At 41.6% G+C, this 22,663-nt stretch overlaps 1 protein-coding gene across 20 annotated transcripts in view; it reads left to right on the plus strand.

Annotated features, from left to right (window-relative positions):
- The window catches only part of map2 (microtubule-associated protein 2), a 76,560-nt gene that overhangs the window by 16,283 nt on the left and 37,614 nt on the right, over positions 1 to 22,663 (plus strand). For 17 of the 20 annotated variants that reach the window (XM_028992081.1, XM_028992080.1, XM_028992090.1 and 14 more), the window contains exons 2-3: positions 9,743 to 9,813; positions 19,862 to 19,963. The gene's annotated coding sequence lies outside the window, so the exon portion shown is untranslated. Of the gene's footprint in view, positions 1 to 4,438; positions 4,560 to 9,658; positions 9,814 to 17,038; positions 17,597 to 19,861; positions 19,964 to 22,663 lie in introns of those variants that run through there. The other 3 variants (XM_028992084.1, XM_028992083.1, XM_028992085.1) reach the window with 3 other exon arrangements.

Below are 22,663 nucleotides of genomic sequence, written 5' to 3' on the forward strand. Positions count from 1 at the left end.
TGGCCGGAAGTTGTGTGTTAATGCTTGCACAATCAGGGCTGATAGCGTTCAGGAATAATGCCGGTATTTCCAGCGTACTGTCATGACTGCGAAAATGAATAGCTAAAGCTCAGGTTCGTCCAGTGATCTGACAGTATATCTAAGAGGTGCAATTGGAGGCCAATCAGAGATAGGGAAAGGGGGAGGGTCTTTGGTCTTGGCCAAAAAATACAGATCCAGTAGATTCGCTACACCTGCGAATGTGTTTTGTGTTTCCCATACTGGCAAGAAGCTTAAGTAAGCTATATTTTTTGTGTTCTATTTTGTATTCACATTCTATCATTTATTTAATATCCAATTGTTTTGAATAAGTGTCCTTTATTCAATGGCTACTAATCAATTAATTTGGAGTACTATAAATGCCACCTACGGATCTTTCTTGCTGTGGCTACAGTATCTCAATAGGTGAGATACAAGCAGGGATGGATTACTGATTACTGATCAAGAGCTCTGCCCACAGATGCTACTGAAAATATAGGCTTAATATTGTTCATTTATTTTTCACAAAATGTATATTTTAAGGGGCTAATTTAACAGCTTTGATTTAGCAATACAGTGCAGTCAAAATATATGTTTAACTAGCAAGAAAGCGTTGTCTTACACATGATCTATGTGCACACAGCACATAGCAAAACAGAACTACTTGTTTTTTTTTTTGGTGTGTAATTTTTTTTATACTTCCTTGCTCTGGATGATTAAAACCCACAACTACCCACTACTAAAACACCAGTTTTTTTATTTATCAAACAAGAACTTTCATTGGGGTAAAACCTGGTAGCAAATTTTTCCATTCTTGTAATAGCATTACCAAGTATAAGAGAAATGACAGAGAGACCCAACATGTCAAACATTAAGTTGTGCAGTGCTGTGTGTGGTTCTAAGGGCTTGTGCTGGGCCACTCCCTGGAGCCTTGGTACCTACTCCACCCAGTGCCAATCTTCTGAAGTGGGTTGTGAGAGGTAAACTGCTGACCGCACAGGCCTGGCACTCCATTAGGAACCATCCAAGACACTTTTCCCAGATGCTGGGGTAGGCTTGGAGTGAACCTACAAACCTCAATGAGGGAAAGGAAGACCTGTGCTCATTTTAACACTTGGGCCAATGTCCCAAAAAAAACATGCATACCACAAGAAAACAGCCTAAAAAGAAGTTCTATTTTGTTCAGGGATTGGTCCAAGATTGGCTAATATGAATTATATAACATTTCTTTGTTTATGAATCAGAAATGGTTTTTGTTTCAGCTGTCATTTCTCTTCAATGATCATTTTTGGATAGTTATTAACATCATAAGACAATGTTAAGCAATGTTATACCCGACCATGTTCTGCTATGACAGACTGCAGAATCTAATCTTGTGTGTTTTCTGCCCCCAACAGTTATATTTTCCCGCTTTTTTGTCTCTTTTGGGCATTGCCCCTCTCTGAACTTCCTCTCTCCCATACTACTTCACTCCTTGCATTAAACTTGCCCTTGGGAAGCATATTTCACTCCGGAGGTATTTCCTGTCCTCTTGGAACAGCAGTATAAAGGGAATGATGTGGGGAGGAGAGAGGAAATGGGCTTGTTGGAGCTTCTTTTGACACTTTTGCCAAAAAGCTCCATGCTGGCTTCAGTCTGTTCTGATACGGCAACTGCTTTACATATGTTCACCTTGGTCTCCTTTAGTCACGGAAGCAGAATCCTCTATGACCTATAATGGTACTCAAAGCCCCTGTTAGCGGCGCACGGTTGTTTAAAATCAGCAGGGTTATGGAGACGCATGACAAGTTTCGGAAAGCCAAATGAGAAACCGGAGCTTCTGGGAAAGGGATTATCCTGTGATATGGAGATCTTTGGTTGTGCTCTCCATCCAAAACAATAAGAGTGTTGTTGTTATTAATAGAGCTCACTGGTAGGAAAATGGAGGGAAGAACGGAGTGATGCTAAGTGGAAAAGTCAAATACCAACAAAAGGCCAACTCAAAAAAGTGTTTAAACAATCTTCATTGCTTTTGGTTGTACAGGTTAACATATAAAACATTGTAAATCAAGGTGAAGCATAAGGTAAGAACTGTTGTAGTGTATGGGAAGTGTAACATGTAAATTTTTAATCAAAGGGTTAGGGTTAGAATTTGAGGTAATAGTGATGATTGACAGCTCAGATGAACCCTATTATTTTTATTACAGCATATAAGTAAATAATGTAATAAATAAATAATAAATAACAAACCACCTTCAGTCAAAATCGATTTTTTGACCATGCCAACTTGCAAACCAAACATGTAGATAGATTATTAGCAGTTTCTTTTGAGACTGATGAATGAATGAATATGACATTAGTGAATGTCCCCAATGCACTATGTATGGCACTTATGAAATACAAAGCATACAAAATAAATTATTATGATCACGAATATAATGTCTAGCAGCTTAATCGAAAATTATGATTCTGTTGGTAGGGGTTGAAATCTTGGAAGATTTCCATAGAGGCACATGATGCAATGTGAATGCTGGCCGGTTGGATTGAAACTGTTCCATGCTACTACTAGACAGCGTAGTAACTTATGTCATCTCGCCTGTCCTGTTGATGAAGAGAGATTAACGAATTAATTTTATGGCCTATGTGTAGCCTGTCAAGGGTGCATTATCCAGAGCATCATTAGACTAGATGTTGTCGTTGTTTTTCCTGTCTGATTGTGAAATCGATTTCATTGTTTCATTGCTCTGCAGTCATGTGGGTCAGTAGGAGAGGCAGGTACAGTCGCGTTTTCCACCACATTTCCTGTTTGCTCTGCTTTCTTCACGGTCCATGACAACCTAATTTTAGGCTTCTCATTGTCTGTTGGGGAAACTCAGCTTCATCTACAAATCTGCCATTATTTTTCTCTCACCCCCAATATATATTCCATACATGCCTTTAGTGAGCAAACAAGTTGCAAAAGCCATGATGCAATGGTATCCTTGCTGGACGTGTAGCAAACTAACCGCAAGACCGCCGGGAGGGTTTACCAGTGTTGTGTCTTTTCCATTGCTGATGATATTCTTCACTGTTGACAGCAGTTGGGTGATGGTACACCCCCCTCTGACATGCTGCTGGAAAACAGACAGCACGAATCATGTTTATGGTCTGATGGTTAATGTTTGCTGTCGCTGTGGACAGAACCACATAAAATTGTCTATTATCATTATTGTTTTATTGTACAGTCACATATGCTTTAGCCATGTAATGAAAATCATACTCAATGGTCTATTTTGACATTCTGGCACACAGCGGAAAGCAGAAAACACAAAAATTTATGGCCGTGTCCATGTCCATTTATGCTGTTTCACCAGTGCAAAGTGGGAAGTGGTTGTCCAATCAGCATGGCGCGTCACATAGGTTAAAAGAGTGCAGTTTAAAAATGGGCCTCAGATCCCCTGAAAAGGGCCCTCAATTATTGGAACCTCAGCTTGGATAAAACATGGTCCCCATGGACCCCAAGGACTGGGTCAGAAAATACAGCACTTGCTATGAGAAATACAGTGGAAATGACAGCACTGTCCCAGATAGCTCATTAAAATGTAGCTGCATTTTTAAGACTAGGTATCCCTTCAGGTCCTGCAGTGGTCCCTCTTTGCCTCAAATCCAGCAAGCTTAATAAAATACATCAAAAACTATATTAGTTATTGAATTATTATTTCACCATGACCAGTGAACTTTCAGTGTGTATGTTGATTGCATTTAAATTATAATGAAAAATAGATTGAAGATTAAGACATTTTGTTACATTTTGCTGAGGCTTTTGTGCTCACCTGGTTCCTAACAGAGCTTGTCACCCAGTAGGCACCCACCACCAATCCTGACAGAATTAAAAGGAAGGTGGTAGCAAGGTGCAGTTAGTGGTTGGGAATAAGGGATGGGTTTTTGGGATTTCACACAGACCTCCTGTCCTACTGACTCGCCTGATTCCTCCTACCTTCATAGCGTTGTGAACCGTTCCAGAGTCTCCACAGTCATTCTAAGTGATGGACACTCTTAATAAAGGCGGTGCTGTTGCTGTTTACTCTGTCGAGTCTGTGACACAGAAACCCAAAGATTATGAGCTGTTTAATGACACTAATGTGCACTCTTTTATGATTAAAGTCATCCAGTGAGTCCAAGCAGTGGTGGCTTTTTATCAATTGGGGACTCCAAAGTAATTTGATTATGTCAGGAATGCTATACTGAGGAAACCAAACTGGAAAATAGTTTTTTTTTGTGGTATTTTTATTAATAACTATTATTATAATGTAATCCCTGTAATACAGAAAAATTATGGGATTATAAGGGGTTTAGCCTCTTCTTAAATCAGTAGATTTTAGATTTCGAAGGCTGAGACTGTCTTAATAAGAAGATGGTCGTTTTTTTCCCTTGAAATAAGCTGCAAGGCCGCCTGCCTCATCCTCCCGGCTCACCTGCAGTTAACCTGAACAGCAGCCTGCCTTCACGAATGGATTATGATGAAGTCTGAGTCAGCACGGCCTCTTCACATAGCCGGAGGTGGACATTGCATGGCGGCAGTGGTGAGTGTTGCTGCACCGGGGAGCATATGGCCCGCTCAGGAGGGATATGGCTGGCAGAGGTCATGAAATATTAACCAATGTTCAGAGCCCGATTAAAGCAGCGTCCCGGAGGTGCAGCTGCCTGCCCGCACTTCAGTGTTTGTTCTGGGATGAGAGGAGTAAATCTTTGTGTTTGCCTAACCTCAACACAGCGACAGAACTGGGAAGACGCGGCACCTCCTTTGATCACTTTTGTGCGGTGACGTTTTTGGGTCCGGGTGGTTACTTCTCATGTGTCTGGATTAACATGGACAAAATGTATACATTAGTGTTGTTTGTTATCAATGTATTGTATCGATGTAGTAATGTACATCCTGATAACGTGGTTGAGCTGACATTAGGGAACAAGACCCACACTTTGTCTGTAGTAGCACTGAAAATATGGCCCTAAGCGAGCAAAAAGAGATTAAAAGAGATGAACAGGCCGCTTGGGCTACTATCTCTAGTATCTCTTTAGTTGCGTATGCAGTCCCCCTTGGATTTTGTTCACCAGTGCATCGACAGAGGTGAGGCAGATGGACATCACTGCCTCAGTTCGGATCGATCATGCTCGGACTGCGTCATGTTCAGCACAGCACTGCGACCCCACTTCTTCCATTCAGCGGGCTGGACCATAAGCGAAATGCCCTCAGATCGGGTCAAATCTGTAATTAAGCCCTTGAATGTGGCAAACCTGTACAAATCGATTGGAGGGGCTGAAGGAGATGAAAGTCGCTGCGGTAACGAAGGATGCCCCAGTTCCCGGACATTCCTAAATGCTCCGGCTGTGCGGCCGCTCACTATGGGAAGCCTGCCTTCCCGGTTCTGCACGCTCACAAGAGAAGATAATGCACACTCGCTAACATGAGTGAAAAAAAAAATCATTGGACTCGCATAATGAATTGTGGTATTGCAAAACACAATCAGACTGTCTGAGATTTGCACTACTGGATTACATCCTTTGACAAAATATATTTGATTAAATTAGCACACATGATGGGAAATAAATATATGAATGGAGCCGGGTGAAAAATGTTGTAATTGTTGCTATGTCCCAGGTTCTTCTGGTGAATTAATTTCTTTATTAAATGCCTTGGCCTTGTCAGGTTGACACAAAAGCCATTATTGTGTAAATATTGATTTATTCTCCACCTTTTCTATAAAACCTCCACCTTTTCTCCTCTTCAAACACATAGTTTCTCTTCACACTGATGTTTAACTTTTTTGCAATACCATTTCTGGGAATCTGAAATAGATATACAAAGAGAATACTCCAGCAGGACATTTATTACTGGGTAACAGATATTTGTCCACAACTGCATGTGGGTCTCAGGTGTGAAGACATTCTCTCTTCCCGCCAGACGTCTTTCTCTGTTTGACTCTGGCAGAAGAGAGTGCAGCAACTGATGGCTAACAAAGGCAACAGTGTGGGCCACTCCATATTGTTCCACTCATTGGTTTTCCACCAAGACTTAGAAGGCTGTGATTGGTTGTGTCACAGATGTCACCTTATCTGGAGACGTAATCTGGACAGCGGCAGTTCCTCTCCTCATTCTGCTGCAGGTGTTTACCACGTTAGCTTTGTTTTTCTGTGACGCCTCGGGTTCAGTTTGGTCTGAGGAAAGAAGTTGTGGCCAAACCCGCTCTTCGCTAAACGGGCCCATGTGTGACGAACCACAGACTTTGGGACGATTTTGGGGAGAGTTGTTGTGTTAATGTCTGCCTAATTTCAGATTATGTTGGAATGTGGTCAGCTCAACAACCCTCATACTATTTTCCAATTTTGTCCCAGTTTGTTTCTTCCTGTGGCACATAACAACCACCTCACCCATGCATATGGTTTATTTTAAACTGTAAAAAAAAATACTGTAATCCTACGGACCTGGCATGGCCAGAATATGAAAATAACTGCACATCACAATGGTACATTTAGTCTTGAGCTTTTTCCAGTCACAAGGGCACGCAAGAGCAGTCACCTCCAGCCACATGACACTTGGTGGCACGTTTCAGAATAGACCTGGCTGACTGGTCTCACTGTGCTGCCACACCTCTCTGGAATGACACACTAAACCCATCAGATGAGATATTTTGGGAGGAATGACGCCCAGCTTACTAAGAAAGTGCATTAAACAGATCTGTCCTCATACAGGCCAATGTGCAAGGCCTATATCAGGCATAACCAAATGGCGGAGCTCGGTCAGGATCCGGAGAGGATCTGTCAGAGCCGTGACCAGTCTGGTAAATTCACGAGATTAAGTCATTTTCATGGAGCATTATTTTGGATGGTCGTGGCTATTGACCACGGGCGCTGCTACTCCAGTTCATACGACAATAGTTTCTCTCAGTTGAACCAATAAAATCATTAGCTTACCATGGCAGAGAGGAAGAGGTTTAAGTTAAGAGACAACATTGCTTTCTCCAAAAGTTGGAAAAGTAGATAATGAGAAATGTTGTTTTAAAGCTGAATTGATCGAGAAGTATAACAGGTCAGTTCAAAACCAGTGTGCCTCATAAGCGCGCCACTACGAAACAAAGCACAGCTCTTTATAGCAAAGTTATCCCCTTAAGTCCGAGCTGAGGGCACGCAAAATAACTGAACTGTAAGCCCAGTATAACAGAGCTACCCGACTCATCACACATACATCTGCAGCGCAGCAATGTGCCAACAAATGTTCCTTAAATGTTTTTAAGGGCAACATAAAAAACTTTTAGTGATGGGACAGTTGTGACGGAGTGCTTCAATGTCATTTCTGAAGTTTGCATTAAAAAAGTTTCTGTTTTCTTTAATCTGATATAAAGGCTTTGAATTTGTTTGCTATAAGCGGAAGGCTATAAAACACATGATGGACTTTGGTACGGATTTTCTACTTGGATGAAATTTAACTGGACCTCAGTGACTTTTAATTGAACACCCCTGGCCTATATGGTTGATAAGGGTTCTAAGCATGAAAGAGGATTCAGGGAGCACCAGCCAGAGAAGGGTGGCCGGGCTGTTCATGAGCCATATTGTAGAACTAAGCATGTTTTCTAAAACTCCTTTGGGCCAAAATGCCCCGTCCAAGCAAGAGCTTCTGTCTGCAGGACAAAAGAGTTTGGTATTGTTTCAACAGAGGATCAGAGGTCTCTAGGGGTTTCGGAAAGAGGGCAAGCTTTTTGAAGCCACTGCATTGATGGAAAGGGTTTCAGACCTCAAGCAACTACCAGAGGGGGTAAAATTCATACACACAATCAATACACAGAACCCACATAGAGCAGAACATGTAGAATGACAGGGGTGCACTTGAGGAACACCCATGGATCCATCCAGTATAATTGGGCTACCAGGCCATCCCCTTCCCCCATTTGGCAGGAAGAGGTAGTCCAGTCTTTTGTCCCAGCAGTAGGGTTTGTTGTCTGAACTGTGCCCATGCACTTTGTTCACAGCAGGCAGAGGTCTAATTGGGCTTCATAAAAGATGCATTTATTCCCAACTGGGGGCTGAAGGATGCTGCAGCAACCGCTGACTCCTGTTGGGCTTTGGTGGTGTGTAGAGATGAAATGAGTCTGGATGGTATTTGGATTTCATTTTTCTTCAATGGTCCCTTCACCCTCCCAAACTTTAGAGCTGTTTATCTTACAAAAGTGGCCAGTTCCGGAAGCAGGCCACAGTACAAATGGCTTGCTGACCTTGATCCTTTGATGTCAACTGAGAACATATTGCTCCAAAATGGTCAGGAATGGCCAGTGGCCAAGGAACGATTTGATGGCTTGTTTGCTATACCATAAGGCAGCAAGCTCAAACACCTGCTAATGAAAACCAGGACAATTGAATTATTGTGTTAGCCTGGCTAAAACTGGAATCTGAAACCTTACTAAATCAAACCTCTCATTCTCCATTCTTTACATTCTCCGTAATTCCCTCTCTACAGTAGGCATTGACACAGAAGTAATAGAAGCTTACCAACAGCTGAATTGTATGGGTGTATGACGTAATAGGTGAACAGGAAAACTAAATATTAACAAGCTTATATTGCCATTCAACACAGCAGTCAGGTATAAATCTGTCAATAAATCGACCCCCTCCCCTTGCTTGTCTACTGGGACAAGGACACTTGTTCAATTAAATGGCCAAGCTTTAACTGTCACAAACTAAACTGTGCATGGAAACATACTGACTGAGGCTCTGACATTAATAAAGTACAATCTCACTGTACTTTCTGTCCATAATGGCAGCATTGAAAAGTGGAAAGCTCTGGAACAACACCTGAATTTTTCTGTAAATGATGGTCAGTGATACATGTAGGGTTGATAGGGCTTGAAATCCTTTTTGAATACCGTGTTTCAGCAATAAGTCACAAGTCTGTCACTTACGGTATGGATGTCAAGTTATTTAGCTCATTGTAAGGGTGTAGTTGCATAGCAACATGTGAAACATAAAAACCCACTTTGGTGCAAGGTTATTGGACTTTGGTTTGACCAATCCTTATCCAAGAAGGAACTGTAACAGGCATTGCAGAGTAAGTAGCTAGTACCTAGTTCCTAGTCTGCTTGGTGTAATCTATTTTAATAAGTTACAATGGATGAAGGTTGTTGAATTTTACTGTTAAAAGTAAAAAATCACAAAAACAAATGACTATCATATATCACGCTAATTAGTTGTTTTAGGGGTGTGTTAAAAATGTTTTCTAAGCAGCCCCTGGTCTGATGAGTGCAGTGGCAAATATCCATAGGTTTAAGTTGTCCTTCTGAGCAACGGCCTCAATTTCTGAGCGTTTTTACTATAGTAACTCATTGATTGCTTAATTGTTTTGCCCTTCCCCCATTCGCTACTTACATGTCAGATAAGATGAATGGCTGTCTGTCAGCCTTCGTTATACTGTTCTCTTTCTATGTCTGTCCCTCTGTCTCATACAGCCCCCCATTTGTGAGGGATCCTCACTTGCTGGTGGCTGTCAGACAGGGTGTGTGTGTGTGTGTGTGTGTGTTTGTGCATGCGTGTGGGCGTGAGACGAGAAGTGTGCGGAGTCAGACTCTGTCTCCAAGCCACAGCGGAGCTGAGCCGGCTGCTCGTGTCTGCACCGGAGTCGGTCGCCGGTGGAAACCCAGAGTCACATGGCCCTGGCAAGGGGACAGCGAGGACACCCAGCATTCATTTGGCCTATTTCCCTGTGTCTGTCTGTCTGCAGGTCTGCTAGTGTCTCCTGTTCCCTCTGCTGAACCGAAACCAGACATCAGTGCTACCACCCTCTGCCACCAGGTAAGGCCTGTTTTTTCATCCATCATTTCCGCTCTGTCGCTCTGTATGTCAGTCTGTCTCTGCCGTCCCTCTCTTTGTGTCTCTGTCTGAATTGCTTGCACTCTGTACATGAGCCTATGTGTGCCTGGGCTGCAGAGATGCTGCGTCACTGTGCGGATGCTTTGGGATATTAAGCTTGTCGCTCTGTAGGGGAGCCAGGCAGCTTCTGGAAGATCTGTCTGCATGTTGCTCGGTTTATTCCTCCTTTTCTCAATTCGAGTCCCCGTCTGGCTATTTTCCTCCATTTCACACTGCTGTTGAATCACTGCAGAGGTACAGATGCATTTCTGCAGCGCTAGTCTATGTTCTCAACACTGAAGGCTGATTACGGTGCAGTGATTGGTGGTTGCCGGTCTGTTGTTCGTGGATGTGTAGGAATGCATTTGCTTAGTCACACCTCAACAGGCATCAGTAGCTAGAGCGTGCGCTGTCAACTGAGGTGACGTTACCGTTTGAGACGACCGGGGTGACGTAGGTTGTCTAGACATCCTCTGTCATGTGTCCGTCAGGGGCAGGATGAGTTGGGTTTTCTTTACTGATGACATCTGCACACATTTATAATAAGTAGAAGCTAATTAGGGTTGTCTAGATAACTGAGATTATGCTAATACATTTTAGCAGCATTATGCCTATTACTTTGCATTGGGAAATGAGGGGAAAATCCTCCTGAAACTGGCATCTTTTGCAAAGTCAGAAGAGCCAGGGCTAACTGCAATACCTCATATACCTTTGTTTATGTTTATCTGTTTATCATAGATCAATACTGTTTTATAGTTTATCAGTGTGACTCATTCTGAACTCGAGACTAGACATCAAGAGACTGCTAGAGACTGCTTCTGGAATTCCAGAATTCCAATCTGCATTGGAAGTCATCTGCAATTATTTCATATAAACATCATTTTATCATTCGAGAATGTGTATGATAAGCAATGCTTACATTAAAATGGCACTCACTTTTCGACCAAATACCTTGATTATTTGATTGATCGATTATTCATCTTGATCGGATTATATAATCATCCTACCACTTTTAGGATTAGTTTAGCAATAGATTTTTGAATAAAAAAAAAAACATTTAAAACTTACTAGTCTATATTATAGTTGTTATTAATGCACAAAATCCATATAACAAATTTAAAGAGTAATAATTGGAGAAATAATGAACTATATACATATAACAAACCATATCTAAGAACAGTGGAACTATTCAGACATTGTATTTTTTTTATATGGGGCTGTCTGTCCACATCTGAGCAGCTCAGTGTCCCAGTAATCATGGCACTGGTGGAACAATGGTGGCCTAGTGGTTAAGGAAGCAGGGTGGTAGTAGCCTAGTGGGTAACACACTCGCCTATGAACCAGAAGACCCTGGTTCGAATCCTACTTACTACCATTGTGTCCCTGAGCAAGACACTTAACCCTGAGTTGCTCCAGGGGGACTGTCCCTGTAACTACTGATTGTAAGTCGCTCTGGATAATAAATGCTGTCTAATAAATGCTGTAAATGTAAATGTAATTGTAAGCAGCCCCATACTCAGAAGGTTGCCGGTTCGAATCCCGATCTGCCAAGGTGACACTGAGCAAAGCACCGTCCCCACACACTGCTCCCCGGGCGCCTGTCATGACTTCTCACTACTCACTAAGGGTGATGGTTAAATGCAGAGGACACATTTCGTTGTGTCACCATGTGTTATGCTACAGTGTGTCACAATGACAATCACTTCACTTTTCACTTTTCAATTGAGAAGTTGAGAGCAGGTCTCTCAATGCAGATCTGCCCAGCCCTGCTCACTCAGCCCACAAACAAGCAAACCCTTCATGGCTGACTGTGTTTGGCCTCAGTCATGTTGTGTGTCTTTGATGGGTGGGATGGTTTGTATTTTGTTTTCTCTGGCCATTTGTCACTATGCCCAGACAATTGCGTTGTGTGTAAACTGCCGTTCCCATTTGGAGGGGCGGACTGGAGAGGCCGCTGAGAAATCATTGTTTACCGTGTTGGTTGGGACCAGCAGAGAGCAGCCGAGGCACTGCAGCAAGACAAGCAATGATGTAATGGCCAGAAAAGGAAGCCTCACCCCTCCCTCGGTCACCCACGGCATTGTGGGCTGGCAGGACTGCCGCGCCGGCCAGGGGGCTGGTGCTGGCCGCGAGTGTCGCAGCCCCCTGAAGGACACTGGCCTCTGAACACTTGTCACATCTGCCCCAATCTGTCTGGATCTGTTGAAGCGGGCAAATAGCTGCGGTCGCTTTTTTTGTTTTGCACTTTTATTTTTGACCAAATAAGTGCTGACATGCAAGGACGCGCGGAGCCCTTGCGAAAGTGCGGGGCAGATTGTGGCGCTTTCGGCTTTCTGTGCTCCGTTCAGTGCCTGGACGTCTGCATGCTTGTTATTTTTTCTGTAAATTACGCTGCCCTTCGGCAGGTCATGGCATCTCGAATAATGCAGCGCTGCAGCGTTCAGTCATAATTTACACCGTTCAACATACTAAACTCTACCCATCCAATAACTCAAACAAGCAGAGAAGCCAGTTCGTTCTCAGTGAAGACTTCTGTACATTTATATCTCGATATTCAGATCCTGTAGATCCATAGTTATAGCAGTACAACACACAGTGAAATGCATCCTGAACCACTCTGTTAGGGCTGTGCATGTAATAGTTGTAGAAATAAATAAAATAAAGAAGGAAATAAACTAGAATAAAGGAAGAAGAATAAGGCTTGTAAAAAAAAAAAAACATTATGTTCAAGGAGGACATGAGACTGGTAGTCGATGTAAGCACACAACGTCTCAATATCTACTGTTCTCTCTAACGTAGCAAATGAATCTCATTAAAACACTGAATTATGCAAGGAGTTTCTCTTGTCCCGAAGAGATGCCACCAGACGTTGCCCTTGACTGATATTTATTTGACATCGCTGCAGATGAAGCAGATGAACCTGACAAACACAGCCTTTCACCGCGGGTCTCAAAATAAGCAACACTTGAGTTGTGAAAAAAAGGGCCTTATGCAACCTTTAGGAGAGAGCTTGATCTCGCTAATAGCTGTTTACTGAGCGAGTGTGTAGATTTTACACAAACAGCTCTACAGTTGGAGCCTCCATTAGATGGCAATGAGCATTTTTATGGAGAGGAGTTGGGTTGACAATCAGGAGGGAATTGTTGCAGGAGAGGATTGTTATGTTTTAATTGTTTTTATAGCAGTGAAGACAGTGATCATCTGAAATTGACTGGCGGACTAGACGCTTGATTGGCTGAATACAGAGCAGAAGATGAATCTGTGATTTTGAGTTTACCGGCATGCAGTGAAACTTTTACAGGCCCTCATCTGTCTTTCATGGCAAAGTCATGCAAGGCTACAAACAAATACCATTCTCGGTTCAAAGGCAAAGACAGATCGATGCATCTTTACTTCACAGGGAAGACAGCGCAGCGAGGAATTATAATTCATGAACAGTGCACCCCACATCCCCTTCCAAAAAAAAAAAACTAGCATTGAGCTTTATGCCGCTACAGAACGTCAATGGTCCAGGCGAAAACTGGAGGTGCGTGCCAGGAGGTCCTCTTTGAAAATGTAGCGTCCACACCCTGTCACCAGTAAAACCGCAGAGTGATCCTAAACATGACACTGCAAATTCTCCCTGAGAGCTGGGTCTGAGGGACACTCATCAGGTATGGGAGGAGAACTGCAAAATCTTTTTCTTCTAGGAATGTTTTTCTCTTTTTTGTATTTTGATCATTCTGATAACATTGTGAAAGTGAAGTCATTGTGATACACCAGAGCACAGCACACGGGGACGAAATGTGTCTTTTGCTTGGTGAGCAGTGGCCAGCCATGAAAGGCTCCCGGGGAGGCCACCACTGCCCCATGTCAGGTAATGTGAAATGCGCTGTTTTATCTTATAGAAATGGCACTGTCTACCGAGGCACTCTGGGAAGTTGCTTTTCATGGGTTGGAAGCATGAAAAAATGATTGGACTTTTGACAAGTGCCACATTGTGATGGCTAGACAGCTGGGGCGTAGCATTGCGAAAACTGCAGCTCTTGTACTCAGGACCTAACATAAAAATGGTCCAAGGATGGAAAACCGACAACAGAGTTACCAGTGCTCACTGGTGCACATGGGGAATGAAGACTGGTCCACACTGTTAATACCAGTTGTAATAGGAAGGTGTCGGAACGTCACAGTATGCACCTGTGTAGCTGCGGAGTCCACTGCCAGAAGAACCTGTCAGTCTGAGAAAGAGACATGTGGTGATCATGTGAAGCCTTGGTCATTATTGTGCTGGGAAACCTTGGGTGCTGTATTCACGAGGATTCAACGCGTACCCCCTACCTAAACATTGTACCTGACTAAGTGCACCCCTTCATGGAAACAAAATTCCACACTGATGTAAAACTGGGAGAGAACAGAGTAAAAAAACTCTCTCTCTACACACAAAAGCACTGTATTCAAACTACTCCAACTTGATGTTTCCTGGCAGAAAGAGGCATGGCACAATAGAGGTTAAAAGATAAACAATTTCTAATTTATTGACACCAGTAAATTATTATTGCAGTTACATGTGATTATTGTATGTAAAGAGGTACCAATGTTACAGAGAAAACCAAAATGAAAGACAGGAGGAAAAGATAGAAACTAAGTTTCAGATACATCACCTGATAAAGGAGAAAAATGGGAGGAGAGAAAAGACTCAGAAGCCGGAAGGCTTCCGATGTAAAAAAGCTGAGAAAGAAAAAGCCCCTTCCCCACATGTGAACAGATCTGGCCTACAGGAAGCTGCCACCGATCAATCAGAAGGTGTTGTTTCTGTTTGTCCTGCCCCCGTGTTCTCCCGTCTGGGGCAGACAAAGGCAGGGCGGGGTATCACAAGAACCTGTGGCAGTCATTTCACACCTCTTGCCATTTGACAAAGATATGGAAAACGGGGGTGTTGAATCTCCATGCAAAACAAAAGCACAGAAATGTCATGTTCCTGCAACGTCCCATCTTACAGACGCCCGCGGTGCAAAACAAAAGCGTAGAAACACCATGGTCCTGCGACGTCCCATCTTACACTGGAATGCACACTGAAAAAATGGTTTGGGAATGGGTCGAGGAAAACAACATGAGTTGTTGATTTGGCTTCCAAATTCTCCAGATCTCGAGAATCTGTGGAAGTCTCACTTATCTCTGTTCAGTATCATAACTCATTGTTCATTTCAAATGATTTGCTTAAAAGATCTTCTGACTACAACTTGGTGAACTGGGATTCTTTCAGTTGACCACGTTGGTCAACTCGTTGGTCAACATTTTCTGCAGAAATGGCTGGAAATGTGGTCAGAACGTCAGGTAGCTGAAAACATTTGTGTTGATGAATAGCTACTTAATTATGTCTCTGTGCAAGCAGACGTTCACAATTAAAGGTCAGTAGAGTGAGTCTGATTAATCGAGCTGAGGGTTTACACACAATAAGGGAAAAATTGTGTCTTGTCACTTCATTATAAGTTTGCAGTTCAAGGTGACCATACTACTTTTTTTTCACCCATACAGCATTATGATAATAAAAGTTATCAATTATTTTAGATATTGGAAATGTATTTCTATAGGAACATTGCTTCAGACTTTAAAATTTTTTTTTGTATTTTGTACACTGAAATCATAGAAATATCCTCTCAAGATAAGCTAATCTTATCTTGACTAAACTGTAAACAGTTCACTTAACAGTAAAATCAGGGGTCACTTTACTTTTACTTTTGCTGGGTGTACTCTTGCTTTATGATTTAGTCAGAACTTTGCCTCTGTTCCCGCGGCCATATAACAGCTTAGATCAAACCAGCCCATTCTTGAGGAAGGGGGAGTTGAGGGCTAATTTATGAAAATTGCAAAAATTACATCCTGAAATGAAAGACTTCTGACCTTGTTGATGCTTGCAGTGGTTTTGTAGTGATCCGGTCTCCATCTTCTGATATAATCAGCAGTGGTGCCCGGCCCCTGACGGCCTAATCCCACCCGGACTGCCATCTGAAATCCAAACTCCAGCTGGATACGCGGCCTTTCAGAAGGCTTCCGTTGCCTCTGGTGTTTTTGTCATGTAGCTCATTTATGTTTTCAGAGTGCACATAGTGTATGGAGGCCTATTTGTGTAGCGTGAGTCATGGTGGACTGTTTATCTGGCAGCGCTTGTTTTGACGAAACATGCTGTTTTCCACCTAGCCTGCCTCCAGTGGGGCTGAAGAGGTTTAGGGTTTTCGCCCTCTCTCTTTCCCTGCCACAGCCGACCGTATCCCTCCTTGTCTCAGGAGCATAGTGAGGAAAAAGGTACGTCATCCCACGCTCGCTTCTTGTTAAGAGATTTTTTTACCCCCCACAGACTTTGGAACGTCTCTTTTCTAGAGGCTGTAGAGTTCCAAGTGTTGGATGAAGCAGGGTGTGTGGTCCTCAGTGGGGCACTTTTGTAAAGTTGTCTCTCTTGTCTGTTTTTGGATAAATGTAATGTACTTTGCATCACCTCAGTTGAGGTTACAAACGTGATATGAACACGTTGGCGACTAGAGTTTGGTCAGAAAGAATCGTCACACCTCCATCAGCTTTGGATTTTTTTTTTAAATCTGGATTTTTCTGTGCGTTTACAACGTTTAATGAGAAGCGTCAAGCAGAATCACACGCACACACTTTCACACACTTCCACTTGTGGCTGTCTGATAGAGCGGATTACATCATCACAGGCTAAATTTACATCTGAAAATCTATGGGTCTTTAAGTGATGGGTCTGAGCCATAAGGATTTTCTTGCCGAGGGCGGAGATATGGTTGCTCAGCGATATCTCTGGCCTGGACTTCAGAGAGCGGCTGGTAAGAACGCTTACTCATGCAAGTGTGGTTGGAAGCAGAGCCGCTGTCATCAGCACTTAGTTTCCTTTAATATATATGGGCCGTGCACAGTCATGCATATGACTGGTGAGCTGCTCTGAAATCTCAGGCTGTGTGACAATAAGATATTCCACAATGGCAGAAGCAAATAGACAAACCAAAGCTCTGAAGTGCAAAGGCATTTAAGGAATCAGTATCTTATATGGAATTACCACTAGATGGCACTTGTCATGAATGAACAGATAAGCGGACTTGTAACTGAAGGGCAACTATTTTTGGAATTGAGCATTATGTCGTTTTTTTCTAATCAAGTACTCTGATAAATCATACTTTTGTGTTTTTTTTTAAACAACTATATCAATTGTCTGTTATGCAACATGAAAGACCTCTTAAAATGAGGAAGCAATTTGCTGTTATTCCTCACAAAAACCTTTGTGAATTCAACAAACTCAACACTTTCATTAGATGGAAGCATAAAACCTTTGGCTTATTGGCTTGGAAAGACACGCAGTGAGCCTCACATACACGTTCTCGCTCTCAGTCCATCGTGTGAGTGCATGAATCATACGTTAATGTGTCACATGCATGCTCTTGTTTGCTTGCTCTACTTTTCTGGATATTTTATGCAATTTACGGGCATCAATATGTGGGAAATTCCTGAAACTTCCAGGAGCCGCCAGATCATGGTAATTACATTTTTTACTAATTAAACTTTTTCAAGATCGTATAATCGCCTAGCCCTGTAACACAGGCTAAAAATAATTACAAATACTGTAAGTTCTAACTAGGGATAGTGTTCAAATCAGGTAGCAATCATAAAAATATGAAGAAGCGCATTTCACGTCAGGATGGTTTTGTTTCAGGTGCTGCAGCATTGACAAAGTACAATTATGGTAGGCAAGGTCCATTTTACAATGCACTACATTGTACGCCTTACGCAGCATTATATGCCCACACTTTCTGACATTTTCTGCCTTTTATGCACACTGATATCTTAATTTTCCAGCATTGCCATAGAGTATAAAATATTTTTTCCATTAAATTGCATTTTTTCGATTTTTATTCTTCTGAATTCCATGGTTTCCATAATAAATACATTTATTCACCTTATGGAGTGAATTGGAAAAAGAAGAATCTGTTGGCATTATGCTCTTGCATTTACTGCTTGGTTTAAACAACAAAAACACCAACAAATGTTTAGCAAAGGCAATCAGAATATTTCACATTCTTCCATTCATAAAATAGAAGTGCTTCGAATTTGAAATTAACATAAAAACCATATCAAATAAATAAACAATGGGAAGACTGGAATACAAAAACAAATACACAGTAGTCTACAAAGTGGAAGTGAAACAATAATAGATGGACTTTGGTGACAAATTAAATGAAGCCTCGAGGCAAAGAATTTACCTCGAATATTTTTTGTAATTGAATCATTTGACCAAGGCATCGTCCCCACACACTGCTCCCCTGGCACCTTTCATGGCCGCCCATTGTTCACTAAATGTGATGGGTTGAATGCAGAGGACACATCTCTTTGTGTGTATCATGTCTATTACAATGACAAAAACAATGACTTTCAATATATTATTTCTGATAATATCAAAAGGAAGTATTGGATGAACAAATTAAGCACGTTGTTCCACATCAAACATTATTATTATGGTATAGCAATAGTTGACACCTATGCTTGAAACATTACCTTTATGTGTATTGTGTTACCTCTGTATCTGATTTTTTTTTTTTTTTTGCATGGAAATCACTCTGGGACAGAAGAAGGCAGATGGAGAGTGTTATCCTGACATTAGGACAGGCTTATTCTTTTCAATACTTCTAATGTAATTATCAGTTTAATGAGAAGGTGTTGGATAAATTTCCCATGCACCAGTACATTGTATTAGTATTGTTTGAAAATAGGCTGAGGCTTTATGTCCTATCCTCTATCCTAGAACAAGCAGCACCTATGAAGAGAATGAGGAATTTTAGCCCTGCTGATACAAGCCTGTAGTGACTGCTGTACTATTGATTGACCCCAGACTATCTGCTCCCACCAGGCTCTCTTATGGCCAGTCAATCATCCCAGTTTCCCATAACGCCACATTGCTGGGCCCAAAATCAATATTCCACCTAGTCTAATGGAAAGTATCTTAACATCAAGTTCTGAAAAACTCATAACCTCATTTGTGGGACAGGACAGTATGGATTGGATTTTTACAATAACGTCCAGAAATAGTGAAAGGATAGATCATGATGCAGACATTGTGAATGTTATGAGCTAGAATTATATGATTGAAGTTATTAGTGTAATGCAGTGATCAGAGTACTGATCATGAAACATTAAGTAATGTTTCTCAAATAGGGAAGCTACAGGCTCATTCTGACAATTTATGATATACATTTAAATTAATATATCAGATAATTCCATATACCTGTATTGAGGATTCTGGTTTTTATTGTTTGATTGTCGTCCTTAGTTAATAATATTGTGCTGCAGGAGCATTAGCATTAGGCATTTAACAAGGATTATAATATTCAAAATCTCTGACACACAGGTGTTGGAATTGTTAGGGCTACGTTCATTTGAAGTCAATCAGCTGTGGTATGAGAATCTGTCCCGCTTTGTCTGAGATTCTCAAGAAACAGGCCTCTGCTGATCTCTTCTTGTGCTGTCAGGACGAGAGCTCTTCATCTCTGCTGTTGGGCCCTGAGGCAGCACACAGGCTCCCGCAGTACACAGACAGCTGTCTAGAACCCTTGTCTTTTGGTCTTCTGTTGTTGTGTATATTTTCCTGAAGCCTGTGGCTTCTGTGTCTTGAGATCACAAGAAAGCTTCACACTCAGCCGCTCTAATGCTTTGTGCAATTGTTAATTTTATTCCACATGAAGCACGGCTGATGATTTAGTGGAAAGAACAGTTTACCACCTTACATGATGTTCTACATGGAGTTCATGATGTTCAAGAAGCAAGATTGAAAAGTCAAGCCTCAGGCATAATTAATACAAGTACAGGATAATAATGTAGCTGTGTGAGTGCATGTTCCTAATGATGCTACAGACATATGCACACACACAACATGTAACGCATGTATGTTAATACACTAATGCACCCACAGACACATGACTCCGTTAACATACACCTTTCTGCTCTATGGTTTTAGGCGTGAACTGGAGGCTGATCTTGACCCCGTGATCCTGCTGTTCTTCACTGTTCTGGGTGTTTTACGGGAGTGAGGCTCCTGCCGACAGCACCTCCTGCTCAGGTAAATCTCTGTCCCGGCCTTCCCCATATGAACAAGATATTGCTAGAATAATCGGGATTAATGCAATTCACACTAAATGAACTTTTATAGTTCAAGGTTTTTTAACATCAAGATTTATATTATTTTTATTAGTACACTCAAGTAAACGTGACTATGCAAGTTTATTTAAACATTCACCACATTTATAAGACCCTTGTTAAAGACCAATAAGAACAAAACAAAAACAGAAATGCTCAGTCATGACACAACCAGACATGACTGGTTGTGTTAAGCTGTTGTTAAACTGTTGACATTTATAAGATCACAATATCCTTACATCATCCTTATATGTAGTTAACAACATTAATAAAATGTTATTAAGATGAGCTGTCTGTGGTGCTGATATCTTAAAGCTGAGGCTTTAAAGGTATTTATGTCCAAAAGTAATTTCAGAATTCTGAAGTAAATTCTGTGCAATAATGCAGTAAATTCCTTTGGAATATTTTGTAGAATGTCCTAGTCTGTTGAAAATAAATGTCATAATTTCTTTTATATTTGCAGTCTACAGATTTTTCCATATTCGGTTTGTATTCAGAATATATAAAACAAAGTTTTTACTAATTGCACTCATTATTATACTTATGGAAACTGTAGCCTATAGCTAATGCAGCTCTCACCTAATTAGATATATTTTCCAGGGAAATAATTGAATCCTCTGCATGTCCCTTGCCCGTCTTTAAAGCGCTGCCTCATCCTAGCAGTCTGGGGGTTCTGCGCTTCTGTCTCTGCAGAGCGTGTCTTTCACTTGGCCCTTCAGAGAACATGCACAGGGGGTGTAATGAGTGGGTAGGGTGGGTGGATAACACTCCACTGCGCAATGACTGAGCTGAGTGAAAATACAAAACAAAAGGCTGCACCCACTTCCTCTATTCTGTTATTATTGGTCAGGCAGAAAGAGCACAGCGAGGGCCATTTTAATGCAGCCGCCGAGGCTGTGCTGTGTATTATAATGCCCCCCGCAGCAAATACTGACTCTTAACCCTTCATCAAACAGTGTGTGTGTGCATGTGTGTGTTGGGGTTCATGTACCTGTACAGTTTGTATATTTAGCATGTTTATGCATGTGTGTTTGGGATGGTGTGTGTTTGTGTGTGTGTATGCGCATCTTTTCATCTGATATGTGTCTATGCTGAAGATTAGGTTGTGATGAAGTAATTCCTTACTCCAGGGTCAGTGGTGTACTAGTAAGTGAAGACCCGTCATTTTTGCAGGGTCACAAAAACAAGGAATTATTTTTTTTCCTTGTGTAGCCCAAAATCAGAAGCAGTGTGTGTCAATGGGCTTTAACAGACCATTGCAGAACACAACCCACCCCTTCATTCTAAACTGCAGGTTTGGTAAGAAATAGTGTATTATCATGGTCCAGAGAAGGAAATATTTGTTCATTTTTGCAGATATCACTTTGTACAGGCAGGTGTATAGGTGATCTGGGGTGGAGTCTTTGCTCCAGGCTGAAGATCCCTCTAGTTTTAGCAGTGATTGTTGTCATGTAAATCCAGACTCTCATCGATATCAAGCCCAAATGCATATAGTGCGCTGTAGTGCTGCCCAATTAATCACATTTTAATCACAATCCTTATTTTGGCTGCCACGATTAAATTAAGATGAATGAAAGCATAGACTGTATGAGCGGCAACCTCAAATTGTGACAGAGTAAGATGTAGGTGACAATATAAATAGAATGTCGTATTCAGCCTCTCAGCATGCGCCAATACTGCCGTCATATTTCGACAGGGTTCCAAACTCATTCATACGAGCAAAAATGCCAGACTTACGAGCGAACAGAGAATCAATGCATTACATTTCATTAACATTTCAAGTAAGAATTTATTTTAGCATCTTGTATATTCCAACCCACCCTATAGGAAAGGCACAGCTTCTGTTCTGACACCTGTATATACCGTATAGTTCAATGTCTATAGTTCTTGACAAATCTGTACAAAATGCCTCTGTATGGACCTGCCCTGTCTGTAGTTATTTTCTTCCAAATAAGCAGGCAAATATTAAATATAAAAAATAAAGAGTTTTCATAATGACCTTCCTTTGGACATCTCTTAATCCAGAAAATGTTGTAGTATGTTTGCCTGTAGTATGTTCCTGTTCCTTGTGCCTTCAAAAGGTTTATTTTTTTCTTTCTTCATTTGTTTGCACTCATCATTGTACTTTGCAATTGCTATTTATTTTTTATTAGGCCTTTGTCTTGAGTAAATTTTATTGTATTATTTTTATTTGTTCAGTTACTGCTTGTTTAAAATAGAAAGTGCAATTAAAATGAATTCAATGAATAATCAATGAATAATCATGATTAATAGTCATGATTACTATATGTCCAAAAATAATTATGATTATCATTTTGGCCATAATTGTGCAGCCCTTGTGCACTATGTAAAGTACGCCTCGCTACTTCAGTACTTAAAATGAAGTGAAAGTGTTCATGGTCCCAGTGGCACCTTCCCCCAGCAGAGGAAACCTCGAACCCCAACAACCAACAAAGCAGACCAACACTATGAAGAGACAGCGAAGACACTTGTCCTCCTGCCACTGTGAAAATGTGTGGGGAGAGTGCTTTTCTCAGTGACACCTTAGTGGCACCTTGGTGGCAACCTTCTGGTTTTGGGGCCACTTCCTTAACCGCTAGGCCACCACTGCCCTAAAAAATTC

The sequence above is a fragment of the Denticeps clupeoides genome, chromosome 9 (assembly GCF_900700375.1).
Source record: "Denticeps clupeoides chromosome 9, fDenClu1.1, whole genome shotgun sequence".
NCBI classification, from domain to species: Eukaryota; Metazoa; Chordata; class Actinopteri; order Clupeiformes; family Denticipitidae; genus Denticeps; species Denticeps clupeoides.